Raw genomic sequence first — 11,308 nt, forward strand, 5'->3', positions numbered from 1 at the left:
GGCGGTGACCGGAATCCTAAAGAATCCAGCCCGTGGTTCTGGCTGAATTGAAAAGATGTGAAGACAGTCTTAGGAGGCTGCCGGAAAACCTATCATAGAAATTCGTGAGCTTAGATCTCTTCCAATCTGTCAGGAAGAGCCTCTTCTGGCTTGGGCTCTTACCCAATTTTTTGGTTTGCCCTCTTTGCTCTTGGTTGAAGTCTGTTTTGGCTTCAAGGGTTTTACCAATGAGTATATGAGCTGCTATGATTTGGAGATTCTTCTTTGGGCTCATGACTATGGGCTTGCCAATCTCCTCAAATCTGACATAGGCATTGTCTCGCACTCTAGGGTGGCCTTCCATGAAGTTGGAAACAGCCTGGGCTTCTTGGATCCTTCGGCTAGAGCATCCTTTGACTTTTCTCTAGCTTTGGAACTAATGCTTTCTGTTTTGAGGGATAGTTCTTCATTGGCTTGCTTTTGCTACTCCCTCCTCAAATTTTCCGTAGGGCAGATCTCCTCCTTGGACTTGCTGTAGCCACCCTCCTTAGGATGCGTTTGATCTAGAATGGCGAAATTTGGCTCCCATCCTTGTTGCGGTTTGGGGTTGCCTTCACTTTCTAATCTTGTCCTCATTTTAATGAGGTCTTGATGACTTGTCTTGCTCTCCCCACTTAGCTCTTCATCGGGCAATGTCTCAAGATTGCCGATTGGCTGGACCCCTTATTTCCTTAGTTCAGGCTGTTTACTGGGTATAGCCAGGATTGGGACAACTAACATGGATAATAGCTGAGTGACGTAACCTATTATAAACTTTTCAGTAGGGCGTCGTTCAGCTTTGTAGGCTCATTTATCCGCATAGGCCTGCTGGTACACCTTAGGCTTTTTGAGTTTGAATTTAGAGATATGATAACTTGTTTTGGTGCTTGTGGTTGCCCGAGATGGCATGCCATTTCCAATCTTCTGCTGACTGTTACGTTGCTCTTCCGCTAGTTACTGCGATGTGCCATTTGCAAATTTATGCTCAGGTTTTGGTTCTTTGGCTGGCTTCGACTGAGTGTTGGCCTCGAAATTTTGCCGAATGCAATTCCTCGATAGCAAGCCAGCTCTTCCTCACGGTGCAATTTCCCTCGATCCCGGAGGAAAATTAGAGGCCGGTTGAAGCATTCGGGAAGACCGAGAAGGGAAACCCGCCCGTGGTTCTGGCGGATTAGTACTTTACGGTGTCGACGTCCGACTGCAAGAGTTCAAGTGGGTACCGATTAATCTCCCTGGTTCCCTCCCCCTCTCGCAGAAATTCAAGGCCCAGCCTAGTACCATCGGAGACTCCACTTTTCTCTGCAAAACAACTACAGAAGAGGCAGAGGATTCGAGAGAAAAGCTATGGTCGTAGCAGGCTTCTCACGGAGATATGATTGTGCGGTCCAATGGTTTGATCGGTAGACGGCCAGTCGAATCCATTGGGTCTCACAGTTGATCAACGTGAGTCCCCCGCTACAAGAGCGCCTCCCAAATCCCAATAAACGTCCAGTGTAAGGCGCCAATCAAAGCAGATTGATTCCGGTCAGCCAACCTCAAATTTATGCAAAAGACCACTCTCGGCTTGGCTGGAACGAACCAGCAAGTTGGGCAGAAGGTTCAAGCCATTTCCGAAGGAGTATGTGGCGGAAATTACCCCTAGAGTATCCAGTTAGGATCGCCCCTGGGCTAAGCTTTCTCCCCGCCAAATATCCGCCCAATCGGACTTCAGACGGTTGAGAACTCACATCAGCCGGAATCCTCACTTCGGAAGTCTTTAAACCGAGCGGCAAGCGGAACTTGGAAGTCAAATATGAAGCGGTGGTCTTGGTGGAATCCTGTCTAAGTTTTGGCCTGGTCTTTGGTGGAATCCTCACAAGTCACAACCCAGCAATTAGACCAATAAGATCATCCTGATCTTGGTGGAATCCAGTCCAAGTTTCGGCCAAAAAGGGCTACAGGTGGCTGAGTTCCATCACCGGCCGACATTCCCAAGTCGAGCAGTGGTTCTAGCAACCGCTGCTCACTTTTGGGCAACCACCGAGCGGCTATCGCACTTCCCATTACCCATCCCCAAATTACCCTTGGCAACATTTACAATTAATTGATTAATGCCTAAGTCAAGGAAGGCAAATCAGTCCCGGCAGTGAGTTAATTGATTAATGCCTAAGTCAAGGAAGGAAAATCAGTCCCGGCAGTGAGTTAACGAGCTGAAAGCAGGACCCAACCCGTTGGCACTCGTTCCTCTTCCCACCTCTTCAGCTACCACTCATTGAAACGAAAGTTACAAAACTCTCAAGCACCATCGATCCCCCATTCATCATGCCACGTGTCACCATCAAATGCCCCTAATGCCACTCGCATATCACAACCTCCAAAGGCATTAAATCCCTTTCATCGCACCATCATTGTAGGTTAAGGTGAGTCACTAACCTCTCTTGCCAAGTGTCCCGCCCTCCTACCCGTTGGCTTCCCCAACCTTGTGACCGTTCCTAAAGACACACGAGCTCAAGGGACTTCATTCCTCAGCTCGCCACCTAGCCTCCCCTCTTCATTAATCCTCTAGATATTCCCCACTCCATCATTTACTAGCCATGTGCTCTTAACTTCATTCCAATCAGGTATGACCTTTAGATTGACCACCTAGGCATAACCGAACCCCTTGATTATCCCTTCTCCTCACGTTCATCATTCCTAACCCAATTCATTAACCAGCCCAAATTATTAGCCCCTCCTCATTAACCTCTAGCCGTTACTTCCCAATATCACACAAGCCATCCTTTAGCCCTCTCCTAAACGAAACTGTCATTCATAGTAGCCCACCTAGTCTTCATCCTACTCGAACTCACTCACCTAGCTGAGCTCATTAGACCCAATCGGCTCTACCTAAGCTTAACTTATTTCACCTATATCGAGCTCACTTCCTTCACTTCCGAGCTCGACCTATCCCCATTGGAGTCCCTTAGTTAGGTCTTTTCTCCAAGGCTCAGATTGCGAGTAGCTTCAAGGCGTCGACACTTCTAAGCAGGCTGACCGCATCCAGCATTATCGACGCTTCCATGCCGAGCCTTGTCGGCCAGCACTCATCAGCGTCCAGGCGTCCTCGGCCAGGCGGGCCAAGTCCTCTCATCCCCAGTTGCTGCAATATCCGAGAGTAGCTTATAGCTACTAGGTTTCACTCGGATTCCTCTGCTGCTTGGCCGAACCATCTCCGGCCTCGTAAGATTCTCCACCCCTATAGAACGAGGGATCTGGGTGTACTTTGCTTTCTAAACCGGCTTCTTGCCTTAGCATCTGTCGGCGGTCCCTCTGAGGCTCATGGCCAAGGACACGACTGCGGGATCGCTTGATTACCTGAGGGTAGGGTGTGGTTTGGCCATTCCCTAGATATGAATGTGCATGGTTTGCAGAGTGAGATGTGAGAGTTCATTTGTATCACAAACAATTATAAGGCCTTTAACCCCCTTCACTTGTAGTGGGCATTAGACCTTGGGAGGGAAAATCCTCACTTGTATCTTTAACCAAGGTTGATTTTAAGTCAGGATTGCTGTCCGACAGGGCATCATTTGTAATTTTAACTTGTCTAGTTTGGACTTACGACTCCCTTGAGAGATTCTGGGATAGGGCCGACACTCGGGCAGCAAGATCGCCAACGCCGGGTCTAGGTTCCCAATGTTTGGTATCAGAACCAGGTTGGGAGGCAGTCGTACAACTTAAGTTGGTTGTTTTCAGCAGTTTCAGTTTTTAGTAGTTGCTTGCAGTAAGTGTCAGTCCAGTTGCAGTGTGAAGGCTGTTTAGAGAATCATACCGACCGACTGTAACAGTTGTATTAGACTGGATTTCAAATTGGTTTTTTTTTTTCTGTTTCCAGCGGTTTGGCTAGTCGGTTTTCAGTAGGAGACTTAGCAGGTTTTGTAGTTGGTTTTCCTTTATATTTCAGCAGTTTGCAGCTAGTAGAGATTTTGGTTTTTTGTAGGACAGTAGCAGCGTGGTGTCAATATTGTTGCATCCTTCCAATTTTGGGCAGATTAGAAGTGAAGCATAATGTTGCAGTCAAGGTGAAGTGTGAACAGTCCGACTTGATCAGATATTAGAGTCAAGTTATTTTCTGGTGATCTGAGGACAAACCCTATACCAACCTATTCGTCTATATCTCAGGCATACTCTATCCAAATTTGGTGCAAAACGGAGTTTGTTTGACACAACAAATATCACCAATTTCAGCATGCATATTACAGTTTCAGTGAAACCAGAAACTGTGCTGGATTCTCGAGGCCGGCGTTGTCAGCTCCAGTGTCAGAATTAGTCGAGCATAGGCTCATTGGAAGCGCCTGCATGTCAAGAATTTCCAGTCCAAATTTCAGAATATTTGGGAGTTGCAGCTTGATAAATATGAATTTTTGAGTGAACCCCTATCGCTGGAGGGTTCCTACGCGGCTGAAGGACAAGCGACACACTCAGCGACCCAGGTCCAGACGTGACTCCGGAGCACGATTTTTACTGAAGCAGACTTGGAAGTTAAACTTGGTGGCATTGGATTCATTAACATGTCTAGTATTTTACTACCAAGTTTCATAATTTTTGGAGATCTGGTTGCGAAGATATTGAATTTACAAGTGATGTCAGTTTTCTGATGAATTTCCTGCGACTAGCAAAATGACAAATGGTTTTAGTGGTGTGAGCAATTTTTTAGATTTGGCTTTTAGCAGTCAGTTTCCTTTTTAGTTGTTAGCAGTAGCAGCAGTTTGAATTCGCAGCAATCAGTAGAAGCTTTGTTATTTTTTGGAGTGACAGCAGTTTGTGTATTCTGTGAGCCATTTGCCCCCCTCAATAAGGCTGAATTTTAGCATACGGGGCGAGTTAGTACGAACCATCCACACCAGTGGATTCGTAAATAATTTGGGCTTAACCCAAACTTTGGTACCCAGAAAAGAAGCAATTTACAGATTTGCCCAAGAGTCGCCAATGCTAGCTAGCAAGTTCCAGTAAGCATAAAAGATGTCCTCTTGGTATGAAAGTGAGGAAGAGGCTAGATCCTCTTATGACTGCAGCTCAGATGTAGAAAGATCCTTTCACGAATATGAGCAATACTCCGCTAGTGAGACTCACGGTTAATCTAGTAGAGAATATAATGAGGATTATGGCGAAGTAAGCCCATATAATGAACCAAACATCGGGAGTGAATCTCATGAGTAGTAGGAGGAAGAGCCCTATGAGGAAGGTGTGTACGACTATAGGGCGCAATTCTTAGAGGAACAGGCCAATAAGAAGCACCACTCGGACTATGAGTGCACTTGGGCCAAAACGAAGGTGTATCATGATCTACATAACTACTCCTTGGCAAAAGTCACAATCGGGGGTAGACAAGAAAAGAATCCTAGGGAAAACTATAACCCGAACTTTCGAACAAGCTATACAGCTACCTCGTGACTACGGTTCTAAAATGAAGCAAGCTAGTCTAGTGTTTATTGAAAGGAGGAAGACAGGATGGGTAACGCTGTAATATCACAAGGGGCCGAAAAAAATACTACCGCATGGGAAGGCTTTCCAAGGACTGTTGCCTAGAGACTATGAGCCAGAGTATGAACATAATAACCAAAGGGAAGGTAAGGAGAAATTCAAAACACCCATGAAGATAAACTTGTCTTAAGGAGGGTGGTACTGTTACGAGCCATCTTGGCCAAGAGACTTGCTGAGGCGAATTCATGGCAAGGCTGGCCGAAAGGCGGCAGCTAAGCAGGAAAAGCGAAGGACGAAGGAGGTCGCGGCCCTACGTGTAGCCGAAGGAGGCTGCAAGCGAAGGAGAAAGGTACGGGCGCGGTTGATAGTGCCAAGAAATGTTCGGCCGAGCAGAGCTGGACTAAGGAAATGGATGTTGCAGCAGGACGCGCGACCAACAACGGGCAACAACCAAGGAAGCGTGGCGCGTGCAAGTTCGGCAGCGCCGGGAAACACTCAGCCAAGAAAGGCTGAGCAAGGCAAGCCACTCTAAGTTGGAGGTGTTGGCCTAGACAACTGGAAATGAGAAGAACATCTCCCAAGGTTCCAAGGCTACAAGCTTAAGGAGGTTAACAAAGTACTTGGAAGTGCTATAGTGGGAGGTGAGGGCGGAGCAGCTACGGTTAAGTACGAACAGCCAACAACAGAGCTTCAACGCGGACAAGAAACAGGGACATGAAATACAACCGGCTAAGGCAAAATCTAACCCAATGTTGAGTCCAACTATGTCTAACGAGGTAGCCTAGAGCCCGACCTAGGCAAGTTAGAGGCCGAACCCGCACTGGTGAAACCGACGTTCATAAACTCCGAGTCTGGGCAGCACCCATACAGTCCCCCACCTCCGGCTCACAAGGCTCGAGAGTTCAGTCTTTTCGAGACATCTCATCTCTGGTTTTTTTTTATGTTTCGTTCTTAGTTATTTGCTTGAACTGTTTTAATGTACTGTCTCGGGTTAGGGTTTAGTGGACTGAGACATGAAACTATGCAAGCTCTCTATGTACATTGTTTTGATGAGGTTGAAAATGAATAAAAGTTGAAGTTCGTGTGTTTGTCTCTCTTTTCCTCTCGCCCATTCACCGGCAGTGACCGGAATCCAAAAGAATCCAGCCCATGGTTCTGGTTGAATTGAAAAAGTGTGAAGACGGTCTTAGGAGGCTGCCAGAAAACCACCTTAGGCGACTTTCATCCTCTGTGCAATTCCCAGACAACAAGCAAGCTCTTCCTCACGGTGCAATTTCCCTCGATCTCGGAGGAAAATTAGAGGCTGGTTGAAGCATTCGGGAAGACCGAGAAGGGAAACCCGCCGGTGGTTCTGGCAGATTTGTACTTCACGGGTGTTGACGTCGACTGCATGAGTTCAGGTGGGTATCGATTAATCTCTCAAGTTCCCTCCTCCTCTCGCAGAAATTAAGGCCCAGCCTAGTACCATCGGAGACTCCACTTTTTCTCTACAAAACAACTAGAGAAGAGGTAGAGGATTCGAGAGAAAAGCTACGGTCGTAGCAGGCTTCTCACGAAGATATGATTGTGCGGTCCGAAGGTTTCATCGATAGAGGCCGGTCGAATCCATCGGGTCTCGTAGTTGATCAACGTGAGTCTTCCGCTATAAGAGCACCTCCCAAATCCCAATAAACGTCCAGTGTAAGGCGCCACGCAAAGGAGATTGATTCCAGTCAGCCAACCTCAAATTCATGCAAAAGACCATTCTCAGCTTGGCTGGAACGAACTAGCAAATTGGGTGGAAGCTTCAGGCCATTTCCGAAGGATTCTGTGGTGGAAATTACCTCATAGAGTATCCAGTTTGGATTGCCCTGAGCTAAGATTTTCCCCGCCAAATATCCGTCCAATCGGACTTCAAACGGCTAAGAACTCGCATCAGCCGGAATCCTCACTTCGGGCATCTTTAAACCGAGCGACAGGCGGAACTTGGATGTCAAATCTGAAGTGGTCCTTAGTAGCTCACGACTCAGCAATTAGACCAACAAGATCACCCTGGTCTTGGTGGAATGCAGTCCAAGTTTCGGCCAAAAGGGCTACGGGCGGCTGAGTTCCATCACTGGCCGGCATTCCCAAGTCGAGTGGTGGTTCTAGTGACCGCTGCTCACTTTTGGGCAACCACCGAGCGGCTATCGCACTTACCATTACTCATCCCCAAATTACCCTTGGCAACATTTACAATTAAGTGATTAATGCCTAAGTCAGGGAGGGCAAACCAGTCCCGACAGTGAGTTAACGAGCTGAAAGGAGGACCCAACCCGTTGGCACTCGTTCCTCTTCCCACCACCTCATTAAAACGGGAGTTACAAAACTCTCAATGACTATCATTCCCAGCCATCCATTATGCCACGTGTCACCATCAAAGGCCCCCAAGGCCACTCATATATCACAACCTCCAAAGGGATTACAACATGAAGCAAAACAGGGATTACAACATGAAGCAAAACAGGTCTTTTGAGAGGGATATAAATCAAGAGAGAACAAAACATCATAATAACTTCTGTTAAGACTAATCACGCCTAAAAATGATTACAACTTAAAGCAAAACGGATCATTACTAAAGTCTCGATCCAAACTGACTGAACATAATTAGTTCCTAATAAACCCAAATATAACGTAAAACAAACATAACATAAGACAATGCTAACAAAGCCTAAACTAAAACAGAGTCTAACATATTACTCCCCCCTTTTGAAAAACACCATGTCCTCAAGGTGTGAATAATGGAAAATGAGATGTGATGTCTTCGCTATCTTCTTACGTTGTTGGTGCGTCTTCATTGGATAGCCATTCCATAAGCCATTGGTGACACCACTTGTCGTTTACCTTTACCTTCCTCATGCCGATGCATCGAAAAGGTGAAAGGTCAGTTGCTTCTTTAAAGATGGGGGCAGAATCGATATCTTTGTCGATGGGACCATTGGTGCATTGCTTCAGTTTGGATACATGGAATACTGGATGTATAGAGCTTTCTTCGGGAAGTAAGAGCTCGTAAACAAGTTTACCTACCATTGGTTGATTTTTAAGGCCCAATGTAATGAGGGAGCAGCTTCTGCTGTCCAGCTCCTCTCAAGCATATGGTACGGCTGGTCGCAATGAAAGCAGATTCCTCATCGACTTATCCTGCTCGACCGGATAAGTGGTGGGTGGTTGTAGGGTGCACAACGTGTTGGACGTACGTTTGATGCTTAGGAAACGACAGTGCTTTCCTTCGGCTATACGTGCTACAGCAAAACAAACATGCTGAGTGGAGGGTTGCAACGCTTGTAATTCAATATGTAATTCTTCCTTAAGGCTGCTGACAAATGCTCAGGCGAGAGCCTCGACTGGCCACCTTCGAACCATGCTGCTAGTTTCTTCAAACTGCTCTTGGTATTTCACCACACTTTTTCTTTGATGTATCTCAGAAAGTTCTGCATTGTAATCCACATATATCGAAGGTCCAAATTGAGCAGTCATACCGGCCACCAATCCCTGCGAGTCGAGTTGTCCTTGCTGTGATAGCAACCATCAAAACCATCAGATGGCAAGTCCTTCAAAATTCATAACAGTGTGACTTTCATCGCCTCCAAAATTCCTTGGCACTCAAAGAACTGTTTGGCCTTGTAGATCCAACTGTGCAAGTCGTCCCCATTGAAGCAAGAAAAATTGATCTTGATGCGCTTATATTTGTTTAATTCTCCTCCCCCATACTGAAGGTTGGGCAGTGTCGACGTTGGGCTGCCATTATTTTCCAGTGAGTGCATGTTGCCCGAAAAAACGGCTCCCCCCGTGGCTGTTCTGACGCCTGTGCCGGTAGTGCCAAAGGTGCTGAAGGAAATGCGGAAGCCACAATTGGCATTCGGCTGCTATGGAGGCAAAACATCTCCCACCATGCTGCCACTGCCACAGGTGGCCATGGAGGCCCGCGCCCGACAGCGGGCTGAGGAAGGATTCGCCAATGACCGTGTGAAGGGGTGGTGATGGCAGTGTCACAGCTGGGTCGGGCGAATTGTAGTTAGACTAGACGGCAACACGGAGGCCGACAGTAACAGTGGCTTGGATGGCACTGTGCAGTCTGGTTTCGGTGTCGGCTTGCGAGCACTTCATCGTCTGCTCTCCTCTGTCCAACCACGATGTGCTTCAAGGGAAGCGAGCATCACGTTGTCTTCAATGGTGGTAGTGGGATCCGTACACCAGTTGATAGCCTCCTTGACCAACTGTTGCATGAAAGAAGAGGAAGGAAGCGAGAGGGAGAGAAATCAAGATAGAAAACAAAACATCATAATTACTTCCATTAGGGATAATCACGCCTAAAAAGGATTACAACATAAAGCAAAGTGGGTCCCAGGTCCCGATCCAAATTGACTGAATATAACTGGTTCCTAATAAACCCAAATATGGCTGGGGGGGACTGCAGTTAGACTAGAGGGCGTCACGGAGGCTGGCGGTAACAGCGGCTTGGATGGCACGGTGCAGTTGGGCTTCAGTGTCGGCTTGCGAGCACTCCATCGTCTGCAATCGACGGTTGACTTCGATGATAGTTGACTCCGTCCAAGCACGATGTGCTTTAAGGTCAGCGAGCATCACATTGTCTTCAATGGTAGTAGTGGGATCCGTCATGGCTTTGATACCAGTTGATAGCCTCCAAGGCTATCGGCCAACTGTTGCGTGAAGGAAGAGGAAGGGAACGAGATGGAGAGAAATCAAGAGAGAGAACAAAACATCATAATAACTTCCATTAGGGCTAATCACGCCTAAAAAGGATTACAGCATAAAGCAAAGCTGGTCCTTACTAGGTCCCGATCCAAACTGACTGAACATAACTAATAAACCTAAACATAACATAACATAAAACAATGCCAACAAAGCCTAAACTAAAACAGAACCTAATAGTTAGACACATCATTGATTGTAGACTTCGAAAGCTGGGTGATAATCTTGCTTCTCGTTGCTGCTTTTGCAAACGGCACATCGAAGATGCCTCTCACCTATTCTTTAAATGTCCAAAGACTGTGATGGTTTGGACAGCGGCTTTGGAACAGTTCGGCTGCAGTAGGAGGAGAGCTTCGACTGTCACTAATGCTTTCAAATGGTGGCTCAGCAAAAAGTTTTGAAACAAAGTAACCCTGAAGTGCTGAAAATCACGCTTTCATGTCATTTTGTGGTGTATATGAAAGATGTACAACTCTAATAAACACAAAAAGAAGAGCAGCTCAACATGGAGTCCTAAAGACGTGGCAGATGTGCAAAGATCAAATATCTAGCTGGAATTGGTCTTCTTATGAGAACTCTCAAATCTAGACATGGTTTGAATCTGGTTTGATGCGGGGTAATTTGGCAGTGGGATTCTCATTCTGATGTCATTGTGGGAAATTCAGGCGTAAGGGTGTATTTATGCTGGCCAAGAACAAGAAAGGTAACTTTATTTGGGGAGCAACTGCATGGGATGTTAAAGATGAGACTTGGCCACTAGCTAAGTGTCTAGAGCATCTTTGTAATCTTTTGTTTGGCCTATCAGAATCAATGTCAAAGCCTCCAATATGGAGAGTTTTACTCAGCCAACCATTGTCTGAAGCTGTTTGGAGTCTTGGCTCTTATTTTGGTGGCCTACTCTTCGCTAACAGAATCTACGCTCTGCTTGGCAGGCATGCTTCAAATGCTTGCCAACTTCTGTTTAGTTAAATCACTTCATATTAGTAACTCGCTGGACCTTATTGTTTACATGTTTCGTAAGTTTATGCTCCTCTATTTCCATATGGTTGGTACAACCTACTCGCACTTACATTAGTAACTCTTAGTTGCTACATGCATCTCTCAAGTGAATCATTTACAT

Source organism: Nymphaea colorata, chromosome 3, assembly GCF_008831285.2.
Source record: "Nymphaea colorata isolate Beijing-Zhang1983 chromosome 3, ASM883128v2, whole genome shotgun sequence".
In the NCBI taxonomy this organism is placed as follows: Eukaryota; Viridiplantae; Streptophyta; class Magnoliopsida; order Nymphaeales; family Nymphaeaceae; genus Nymphaea; species Nymphaea colorata.